An 11,247-nucleotide genomic window follows, 5' to 3' on the forward strand; every position below is an offset into this window, starting at 1 on the left:
CATTCAATGCAATCCCAATAAAAATCAACACAGCCTTCTTTAAGGAACTAGAAAAACTAAATATGAAATTTATTTGGAAAGGAAAGAGGCCCCAAATAGCCAAAGACATTTTGAAAAAGAAAAACGAAATTGGAGGAATCACACTTCCTGACTTCAAAACATACTACAAATCTACAGTAGTGAAAACAGCATGGTATTGGCATAAGGAGAGACACACAGACCAATGGAATCGAATTGAAAGTTCTGATATAGAACCTCATATATATAGCCATATAATATTTGATAAAGTCACCAAACCCTCTCAACTGGGAGAGAATGGCTTATTCAACAAATGGTGCCTGGAGAACAGGATAGCCATATGTAGAAGAATGAAAGAGGATTACCATCTCACACCTTATACAAAGATCAACTCAAGATGGATCAAAGACCTAAATATAAGAGCCAAGACCATAAAGATCTTGGAAAGCAGTGTAGGGAAACACCTACAGGACCTTGTAGTAGGAAATGGCTTCATGAATATCACACCAAAAGCACGAGCAGCAAAAGAACTAATAGATAAATGGGACTTCCTCAAAATTAAAGCCTTCTGCACCTTAAAGGAGTTTGTCAAGAAATTAAAAAGGGAACCCACACAATGGGAGAAAATATTTGGCAACCATATATCTGATAAGAGACTTATAACTTGCATATATAAAGAACTCCTATATCTTGAAAATAAAAAGATAAACAACCCATTTAAAAAATGGGAAAAAGATTTAAACAGACACTTCTCCAAAGAAGAAATACAAATGGCTAAAAAGCACATGAAAAAATGCTCCAAATCTCTAGCTATCAGGGAAATGCAAATCAAAACTACAATGAGATACCATCTTACTCCCATAAGATTGGCAGCTATGAAAAAAACAGAAGAATACAAATGCTGGAGAGGATGTGAAGAAAGGGGAACACTCATCCACTGCTGGTGCGAATGCAGAAGGATCCAACCATTCTGGAGGACAGTTTGGCAGTTTCTCAAATAACTAACCATAGATTTGCCATATGACCCAGCAATACCATTGCTGGGTATATACCCAGCAGAACTGAAAACAAAGACACAAACTAATATATGTACACCAATGTTCATAGCAGCATTGTTCCCTATCGCCAAAAGTTGGAATCAACCCAAATGCCCATCAACAGATGAGTGGATCAATAAAATGTGGTATATACATACAATGGAATACTACTCAGCTGTAAGAACAAATACACTACAAACACACGTGATAACATGGATGAATCTTGAGAACCTTATGTTGACTGAAGCAACCCAGGCATTGAAGGACAAATACTACATGACCTCAATGATATGAAATAAGCAAGCTGCCTCAGAGAGCTAGAGACTGGAAGATAGGCTTACAGGAAATCAGGGGGTGGAGGAAGGATGTGAGTCAACGTCTACAGGGGTTGGAATTTATGATGAACTGGCGGTAAGTATGAACACAAAGAAGAGATAAAATGGGGGCAAGGGGTTGCCGTTGGGTGGGGCTTTGTGGGTTTGAGGGGGGCTGGGGATTGGCAGATGGGTAATATTGCCCAAAAAGTGGTGGGAGGGAGGGGCAACATACAAACATAGGAGAGTGTCAGGTGTTGGTTGAGAGTAAAATGCTGAGAAAATCGTATCAAGATATAATTAGCAGGGTTACCTGTTTAGGATGCTCGGAGGGGATGATCTGAGGTGGGATGGGCTCCTGGGGAATATCTGAATGCTCATTTTGCCAGTGTGGGTTGTACCATTGAGTAGAGTCCCAAGTAGTGAGAGTGGGGGTGGACCCACATCCTGGGGAGGACTAATGCCATCAAATAGAGGGAACTGTATCTCTTGAGAGAAAGGGTGGCTCCCAGGGCATTAGGGCACTTGAGCAAGTTAGGCCCTGAACTGGACGTGGCTCCTCAGGAAATGGAGGTTGGCTGTCACTGTGGGCCCCAAGGGGATGGGAAAATGGATGTTAAATGTGTTGAACCAAGGTAAATGTGGGGTAAGAGAGGAGTATCGTGAGAGTACACAAGGATGGATATAAAACATGTAATATTACACCATAAACATATAGGGGACGACAGACTAATAATGTAAACCATAATGTAAAACATAGGATAACTAAAAACTTAGAAACTGTATATCCTAAAGTATGGACCACAATGGAAGCACAGATGTCACCTTGTTTGAAAGCTATTGTCTCAGAGTCTGTACATCAGTTTAAGTAAATATGCTATGAATAAGTTATAAGAATATCGCTGTGGAAGGGAAAAGGTTTTATGGTAGATATGTGGGAGTACTGTATATTGTATATATGAATTACTGTGATTTGGGACTCTTGTGAAGAGAAGCTCAATAATTAGGAAAAAAGAAAAGAAAAGATAGGATGTAGAAATTTTTCCAAATCAATATGTACTCTACATATAACCTTTAAACTCGTCACTATATTCCATTTTACTAGTAAGGGAACCTGACATTATATTGGGATTCACTTTACAGGAAGTTTTGGATCACAGAGTGGTTCAACAATGGCAGTGGAGGAATATTGGTATAGGATACTATTGACAGGTGATATATGGCTGACAGGGAGCTATACAGTGCATATGTCCAGGGTGCATGGTAATGTTTGGATACACTCATAGTGGCAACAATTAAAAACTACAGCTGGGGGGGTACTGGGGTCCGGGCCAGGAGTGCTCTGTCGTGGTCCCTAGGTGGAGCAGCGGCAGTCCCCCAGGAGCAACAGTAAGGGCCAGGAAGGAATGAGGGTCCAACACTGAGCCCATGATACTAATGACTATGCTTGTGAGCCTATATGCCTGAAATAAGAACAAGGCCTAGAGAAGCACTGTGCCTGGGAATTTCCTCCTGACAGCCTTCATGTTACTCAAATGTGGCCAGTCTCGAAGCCAAACTCAGCAGGTAAATGCGATGCCTTCACCCCAGCGTGGGACATGACACCCGGGGATGAGCCTCCCTGGCACCGAGGGATCACTACCAAGTACCAACTGATGATGCAACTGGAAAATGACCTTGAATTGAAGGTTCAATGTGGATCAGCAGAATATCCCTGTCTACATATAATAACATGACTTTAAAATGCTGTTTGACCTAATGTAAGGGGGAAATGGAAAGGAGAAATGAGTTTATATGGCTATGAGTCTCTAAAAAAGAGTCTGGAGGTTGTCAGAAGGATTGCCCTTATGCACAACTGAGCAGAGTCTAAAAGACAGATAAAGTAGATACAACCCCAGGTATTGGTTTCTTTGAAGACTAAATAGACCCATGGGTTCTATGGTCATGGCAGATGGGGTTCACTGCCATGTCAGATGACCCTTCTTTGGAGCTGGTGCTTCTGCATTATGAAACTGGACTCAGATGGGATCTCTTTTCACAAGACTTTCATGCTACTTTATTGGAATTGTAGTTGGTGTTGGGGTTTAAGATATATTTAGGGGATTTGAATCTCTGGACTGACAATATGATAGCCAGCCCCTGAGCCTCAACAGACATCAGCTCCTACACTGTGATTTATTGGACTCATCCCACTCACTCAGCTAAGATGAAGTTGAAGAAGGACAACCACCACACCATGGAGCCTAGATTGCCTACAACTGAAAGCAGGAGGATTGCATCCAGTATCCATGTGGAATCTGAGCCTCCACTTGACATGGAGGTACAATGGACACAACCAATCCAAGGTCCACAGAGCAAAGGTGGCATTGGAGTGGGAAAAGTGGACATGGGGCTGATGGGTATGGGGAATGGCAGGAAGAGATGAGATGTGGAGGCGTTTTTGGGACTTGGAGTTGCCCTGGATGCTGCTTCAGGGGCAATCACTGGACATTGTAAATCCTCCCAGGGCCCACTGGATGGAACGTGGGAGAGTATGGGCTAAGATGTGGACCATTGACCATGAGGTGCAGAGATGCCCAGAGATGTACTTACCAAATGCAATGGATGTGTCATGATGATGGGAGTGAGTGTTGCTGGGGGGGAAGTGGTGGGGTGGGGGGGGTGGGGTTGAATGGGACCTCATATTTTTTTAATGTAATATTTTTACAAAATGAATAAAATTAAAAAAAAAAAAGAAATTGATCACACAAAATATTATATTGAAAAAACATGAGGTTCCCATATACCCCACTCCCCAATCCCCTGTTCCTCCCATATCAACATCCCCTTTCATCAGAAAAGCACATTCATTGCAGTTGGCGAATACACCCTGGAGCACTGCCACACCCGCTGGGACCATCATTTACATTGAAATGCCCCATATCACACTTCTTCCTCCCTCTCCCTGCCCTCACCAATTCCCAAGGCCATCCCATCTCCCCATCAATGATATAATTACTTCCATTTCTAGAATCACAACATTTCTATAGTAGAATACCAGCAAGTATACTCCAATCGATAGTATATTCCTCCATCTGGTGGACCCTGGATTGGTGAAGTCCATTCCACCTCTAAATTGAGAGTTGACTTAGATTTCACATAACTGATGGATGCAATTCTCCTGCTTGCTGTTATAGACACTCTCAGTTCCCTGGTGTGTTGGTTGACCATTCTCACTTTCCCATCAGGTGACCTAAACAAGTGCAATGAACCAGAGAGTAGGTGTTGCAATACTGCTGATGCTCAGAACCCAGGTGACACATGGATGGTCCAGAGATTCAAGTCTCCTGAGCATACATAAACCCCAGCACCAACCACAGGTTCAGTAAAAGTGACAGAAGAGTCATGCATAGAAAGGTCACATCTCAGACCAACTCCATCACACTCAGGAACACAAATTGAATCTGGCATGATACATGCTGACTGCTCATACAGTGAGGTGAATCATTTTAATCTGGAATTTCTATCTCATCAATAACAGAGGTAGCCAAAAGTGATTTAAAAAATATTTAAATGGAGTACTTACCATATGTTTAAAATTATGTCTGCATCTATTATCTACTAAGAAGAAGAGAGCTATTAATGAAAATTCAATGGAATGAATAAGAAAATACCATTCCCACTACAAATGATTGACAGTCAATAAGCAATGGTAAATCCTAATGGGTAACTCCTAATTTGGGGGGAAGCTATAGTGTGCACTGGTACCAACACCTCCTAGGAAAAGCCCCCAAACTCTTTAACTATGGTAATATCAATCAACCCTCAGGTGTCCCAGATTGCTTATCTGGCTCCAAGTCTGGCAATTCTGCCTCCCTGACCATCACTGTTCTCTGGACAGAAGACAGAGCTGTTTATCACTGCCAGGACTATGATGAGAACTTTGATGCTCTTACAGTGCCCCAGGCCTGTGGGGACGTGAGACAAGAAAACCCTCCCATCTGCCAGGAGGGTGGAACCCCCAAAGCCGCCTGCTCAGGCTCTTTCTGGGGCTCCTTCTCATTTCTGTCCTGCTGCAGCCCTGGGCCCCAGCTCCTCCACAGACACCATCCTGGGATTGAAACTCCTCTTTCCCTTCCATCCTCAAAGTCACTCACAGAAGCCCTTTCCTAGACAAAGATTCTTGAAGGAAATAGAACATTCTCCCCATCAATATATGGTCCATGTTGTCTTTGCACCAAATTCAAAAGCCACAGAGATGAATGAAAGGCTAAAGGATGTACATCTTTACTTAATAAACAAGTTCTAATTACAATGTTAAAAGACAAGCCACAATGAAGGAAGTATGATATATGAATGGCTAACAGACATATTAAAAATTGTATGTGATACACATTTTATACAATAGCTATCTGTGCAACTTCTTGAGAAAATATCCCATTTTTATGCATCAAAATTCAAAGTACAAAATGTATGGTGTTTGTGATAACTAGGTCTTGAGAGGAATAGATACTTTATGAAATATTTCAAAGATAAAATTTAAAAATCAGCAAATACTTCCTGAGGAAGTTGCTGTTTCATTACTTTGTACGGACTCTCTATCTCAAATACATAGCAACTCTGCAAAGAATCAGTTTCTAAAAAATAGGAACTTTTACAGAGAAAAGTCCCCTTTTTTCTGCCACCTATGAGTAGTGGGGGAGGGGAATCTTTTTCGATGGAGTATATATGGAAGATGTAAAGATTCATTTGAAAGGTATATTCATATTGTAGAAACACAAATGATATTTTTACAATTTTGTTGTAAAGCAAACTATTTCATGTCTCAAATTTGGTGCATTAGTATATTAATGGAACACTGGAAAAGTGAATTCTACATTTGCATCTAAATGAAAAACATCCACCTGTAAATTGCTATGAATTGTTATGTGATTTCTTTTTAATTTTTAATTTTTTTTTTGTTTTTTGATTGCTTTTTCAAAAGAACAGCTTTTTTAAATATGCCAATTAATGTAAGGCAACTTTTACTAATTAATTGTGAATTTTTCTAAGGACTGATAAAATTTAAAGAATTAACTTGCAAATAACAATTATGTGTGCAGCATTTGGGAATAATTAAATAAATATTCATAGGGTTACATGGATAAATCTCAAAGAAAAGTATTGTTAAAAAAATGAAAGAGAAACAGGAAGTTCTTCAGAAAAAACATAATTACATACTTCATAAACACATTCACAAAGCCAGAGTTAACTCAGTCAAACATATACATGACATGCAATAAGTGGACATGAAATTTGAATATGTAAGAATTATCTTCAGACTCTGCATTGACTTAGAGCCTAGGGATGGGGTTGCTTGAAAAATAAAGGAATTGAAGGTATCTCCCTGAACACAAGCTAAGGGGCTTCCACTATTCCATAGTATGAAGAAACCTAGTAAAAAATTATCCTTTCTTTTATTTTATGAAATATAACTAAGGTGAGTGTGCTTTTGTGATTTATGAAGTCCCTGACCTGTGACAACTGGATTGTTTCCTGTGGCTCCATCCACATCACTCACAGCCCCAGACATCCCCTTGAGGTTTGGCAAAAGAGGGGCCACCAGCCATGTAGGACACTGATGTGTCCTTGTCAGCTGGCTCAGTGGGTCCTGGACTGGTGGTGGCTAGAGCCATGTAGCCAGCAGGGGGTCCTGTGGGACTATCCTCAGAGTGAGGGCACCGGGCTCTCCCAGCTGTGAAGACTTCAGTGAGTTGCAGGGGGTTTGAAAACAGTGAGTTCACTGAGCCATGACTGGACTGCAGCTGCCTGGGCCTCTCAGGACCCTCAAGACTCACTCAAGAACTCCAGTCAGATGAATTTCTCTCACTCCTCTTTTCCCCCCTGCCACAGAGACAATGCCCAGGGCATGGGTCACTGGGATGGTCAGGGAACAGGGAAATATTTGACTTCAGTAACTCCTCCCTCTCAGACCTTTAGGAGAGAATAAAAGAGGCTTGGGGGATCCCAGGGTTCATGCTGTAGTCTGGGGAGGCAGGGCTTTGAGCACCTGCACCATGACTCATTCCCCCCTGCTCCTCCTCACTGTCTGCCCAGGTGACAGCTGATGTAATGTGTGGGGGAAATTCCTTGTAGGGGCCCTCACCTGCCTCAACCCACTCCATTCTTCCCTCCTAGGACTCACTGTCTGTCTTTCCCTGATCCAGAGTGTGTGGCCCAGGTGAGGCTGGCTCAGCTACCATCAGTGTCTCAGGATACGCAGGATAGATGGTGAAAATCATCTCCACTGGAACCAGCAGCAACTTCAAAACAGGGAGCAGCATGGCTTAAGCAGGCCCTAGGCCAGATTCCCAACCTCCTGATCCCCAGGAATAATAAGTGAGCCTCAGGGATCTCAGAGGCATTCTCAGACTCCAAGTTGGGCAACATCAACTTCCTGAGCATCTCTGGGCTGCAGCCTGGGGATGGGGCTGAGTATTACTGCTTAGCATGGGCCAGCAGTCTGAGAGCTTGCACTGTGCTCCAGGCTCATGGGGAAGTGAGACAAAACTCTGTGAGCTTCCTCTTCACTACCACAGCCTTGTGGGCCATGGACTTGAGAAAAGATGTGTCTAGGTTCCTACTGGACAGTATTGAGGTTGTGGAGAAACTTAAACTGCAGTATCTCCTTTACATTATGAATACTAACAAAACCCAACAAATCCAATGAGAATGAGTAGAATTATGAATTCAATTAATATTTGTGTACAATTCAATTCGAAATCTATCAAGTTCTCTTTGAGAATGTCATTACAAATAAACATAGGATACTGCTGTGGTGGTTGTGTAGATCACCGCGAGCAGAGGAATCTTGTCCGGAAAGGGTCCACGTCTCCTGGCCCCTCTCGGATCACGCTTGCCTGATGCCAAGAGTTGGATTGCTGGTGTTTTTCCTGCATAGGGACCTGCAGGTTGCCTTGCTCTACCTTGTGGTCATCCTTGCAGATCACCTGGGTCAGGCCACAGCCGCCCGTGCAGGCCCCCAGCAGTGTCTCCCCATTAGAGCCCCAAGGATTCAGCCTGAGTGCTGGCAGCTTCCTTCATTTGCAGTTTCCCCAAATCTATAGGGGACAGTCGGCTTGGGTAAGGACCAGGGACTCTTCAGGCCAAGATAGTGGGACCAGAGTGTGCCCCCCGTTTTTCCTGACTACAGAGGATGATGACCCCGGCCCTGGGATCAGTGCCTTTCCAGGATGTGACTGTGCGCTTCAGCTGGGAGGAGTGGCGGCAGCTGACTCCAGCACAGAGGACACTGTACAGGGATGTGATGCTGGAGAATTACAGCCACCTCGTGTCTGTGGGATCTCCAGTTCTTAAACTACATATGCCCTTCAAGTTGGAGCAAGATGATGACCCAGGAATGTTTGAAGGGAAGATTCCTAGTGATCCTTGCCCAGATGAAGAATATAGACTTAACACCACAAAAGTGGGAATTTCTGAAGAATATTTATTCCCTTTGGAGATCATGGATCAGTTTGCAAGAGATGCTTCACTCTGCTCCATTATAGAAGACTGGCAAGTTGTGGAAAACCATGGTAAACTTTTGAGTCCCCTTAGAGGTGGTAGATCAGAACTTAATATTCATCAAAGAAATCATACTCACGTAAAACCTTACGAATGTTCTAAATGTTTGAAAGCCTTCTCTCGGAAAACACATCTTGTAAGGCATCAGTTAATTCATACTGGAGAGAAACCCTTTGGCTGTAATGAATGTGGAGAAGCCTTCAGAGGTAAGTCAGAACTCATTAGACATCAGGAGAGTCTTATTGGGAATAAACCCTATGAAGGTGCAGAATGTGGAAAAGGCTTTTCTCTTAAGGCAGATCTCAATACACATCAGAAAATTCATACTGGAGAGAAAACCAGTGAACTTGCTGAGTGTGGAAAAGCCTTCTCCTGTAAGTCAGATCTCCAGAAGCATCAGATAGTTCATACCAGAAAGAAAATTTATCAATGTACTGAATGTGGGAAAGCCTTCTCCCTAAAAGCATTCCTTATTAGGCATCAGGATATTCATACTGGTGGGAAACCCCATGAATGTAGTGAGTGTGGGAAAGCTTTCAGCTTGAAGTCAGAACTCATCAGACATCAGAAGATTCATTCTGGGGAGAAATCCTATGAATGTACTGCATGTTGGAAAGCCTTCTCCCAGAAAGGGTACCTCACCAAACATCAGTTAATTCATACCGGTGAGAAACCACATGAATGTAAAGAATGTGGGAGAGCCTTCAGAAGTAAAGTTAGACATCAGAAGATTCATAGTGGGAGAAGCCTTATGAATGTGCAGAATGTGGAAAGGCCTTTTTTCATAAGGCAAGTCTCCATACACATCGGAAAATTCATACTGGAGCAAAACCCTGTGAATGTGCTAAGTGTGGAAAATCCTATTCGTGTAATTCAAATCTCACAAAGCATCAGAGAATCCATACAGGGGAGAAACCCTATAAATGTGCTGAATGTGGAAAGGCCTTCTCATGTAAGTCAGTTCTCAGAGAACATCAGAAAATCCATACTGGGGAGAAGCCTTATGAATGTACTGAATGTTGGAAAGCCTTCACCAGGAAATCGCAACTCATCAGACATCAGTGGATTCACTCTGGAGAAAAACCCTATGAATGTACTATATGTTGGAAAGCCTTCTCCCAGAAGGGATATCTCATTAAACATCAGCTAATTCATACTGATGAGAAACCACATGAATGTAAAGAATGTGGGAGAGCCTTTAGAAGTAAAATAGAGCTCATTAGACATCAGAGGGTTCATACTGGGGAGAAACCCTATGACTGTGCGGAATGTGGAAAGGCCTTTTCTCGTAAGGCAACACTCAAGACACATCAGAGACTTCATACTGGAGAAAAACCCTATGAATGTGCTGAGTGTGGAAAATCCTATTCATGGGATACAGATCTCAGGAAGCATCAGAAAATTCATACTGGGAAAACCCTATGAATGTGCTGAGTGTGGAAAGGCCTCATGTAAGTCAGTTCTCAGCATCAGAAAATCCATACTGGGAGAAGCCCTATGAATGCACTAAATGTTGGAAAGCCTGTCAGAAATCACACCTCATTAAGCATCACTTAGTAAATACTGGTGAGAAACACCATGAATGTGAGTGTGGAGTGCCATCATGAAGTCAGCACTCATCAGACAATAGAATATTCCTGGTGGGAAAAACCCTCATATACTGGGTTTTGGGATGCCTTCTCCCATACAGCGCATTTCATTTAAGATCATTGAATTCTCATGAGTGTATATCCTCATCAAAGTAATGACTGTGGAATGAAACCAGAACTCATTTTACATCAGAGAATTCAGTATGGAAAAAAATGTGACTGTGCTTAACATGGGATAACCTTTATCTGGAAGTGAGAACTAATTGACCTTTGTAATTTACATGTAAATTAACTAAATGTGGATTTCTTATTTTGCCAGAGTGATATCACAGACACCACCTAAGGGGTTAATTTAAACACCAGGAATTTTTTGGCATATGGTTTTGAGGCTGGGAGCCTATAGATTTGCTTTCTCCCCAAAGACTGTACTGCTGTGGTGCTGACCACAGGTAGTCCTTGGGGTTACTTGGCTTCCCTGTCACATGGCGATGTCCTCTCCTCTCTCTCTCAGGTTCCCACCACCTTGCTCCTCCTCCTCGTGGCCATCTTGTAAAGCCACCAATAATCCAGATTAAGATCCACCCTGATTTAGTTTGCCACACTTTCATTAAAAATAACATCTTCAAAGGTCCTATATATAATGGTTTCACACCCACAGGGATGTAGATTAAGATTGAGAAAATGTCTGTATTGGGGTACATAATTGAGCCTACCACAGTGGAACAGTGAATAATATAGCGTCAGTCA

The 11,247-nt window shown here is 42.4% G+C and overlaps 1 pseudogene; it reads left to right on the forward strand.

Moving 5' to 3' along the window:
* Positions 1 to 8,546: 8,546 nt before the first annotated feature.
* Positions 8,547 to 10,505, forward strand: LOC101423730 (zinc finger protein 84 pseudogene; annotated as a pseudogene).
* The last annotated feature ends 742 nt before the right edge of the window (positions 10,506 to 11,247 follow it).

The sequence above is a fragment of the Dasypus novemcinctus genome, chromosome 19 (assembly GCF_030445035.2).
Source record: "Dasypus novemcinctus isolate mDasNov1 chromosome 19, mDasNov1.1.hap2, whole genome shotgun sequence".
NCBI lineage: Eukaryota > Metazoa > Chordata > Mammalia > Cingulata > Dasypodidae > Dasypus > Dasypus novemcinctus.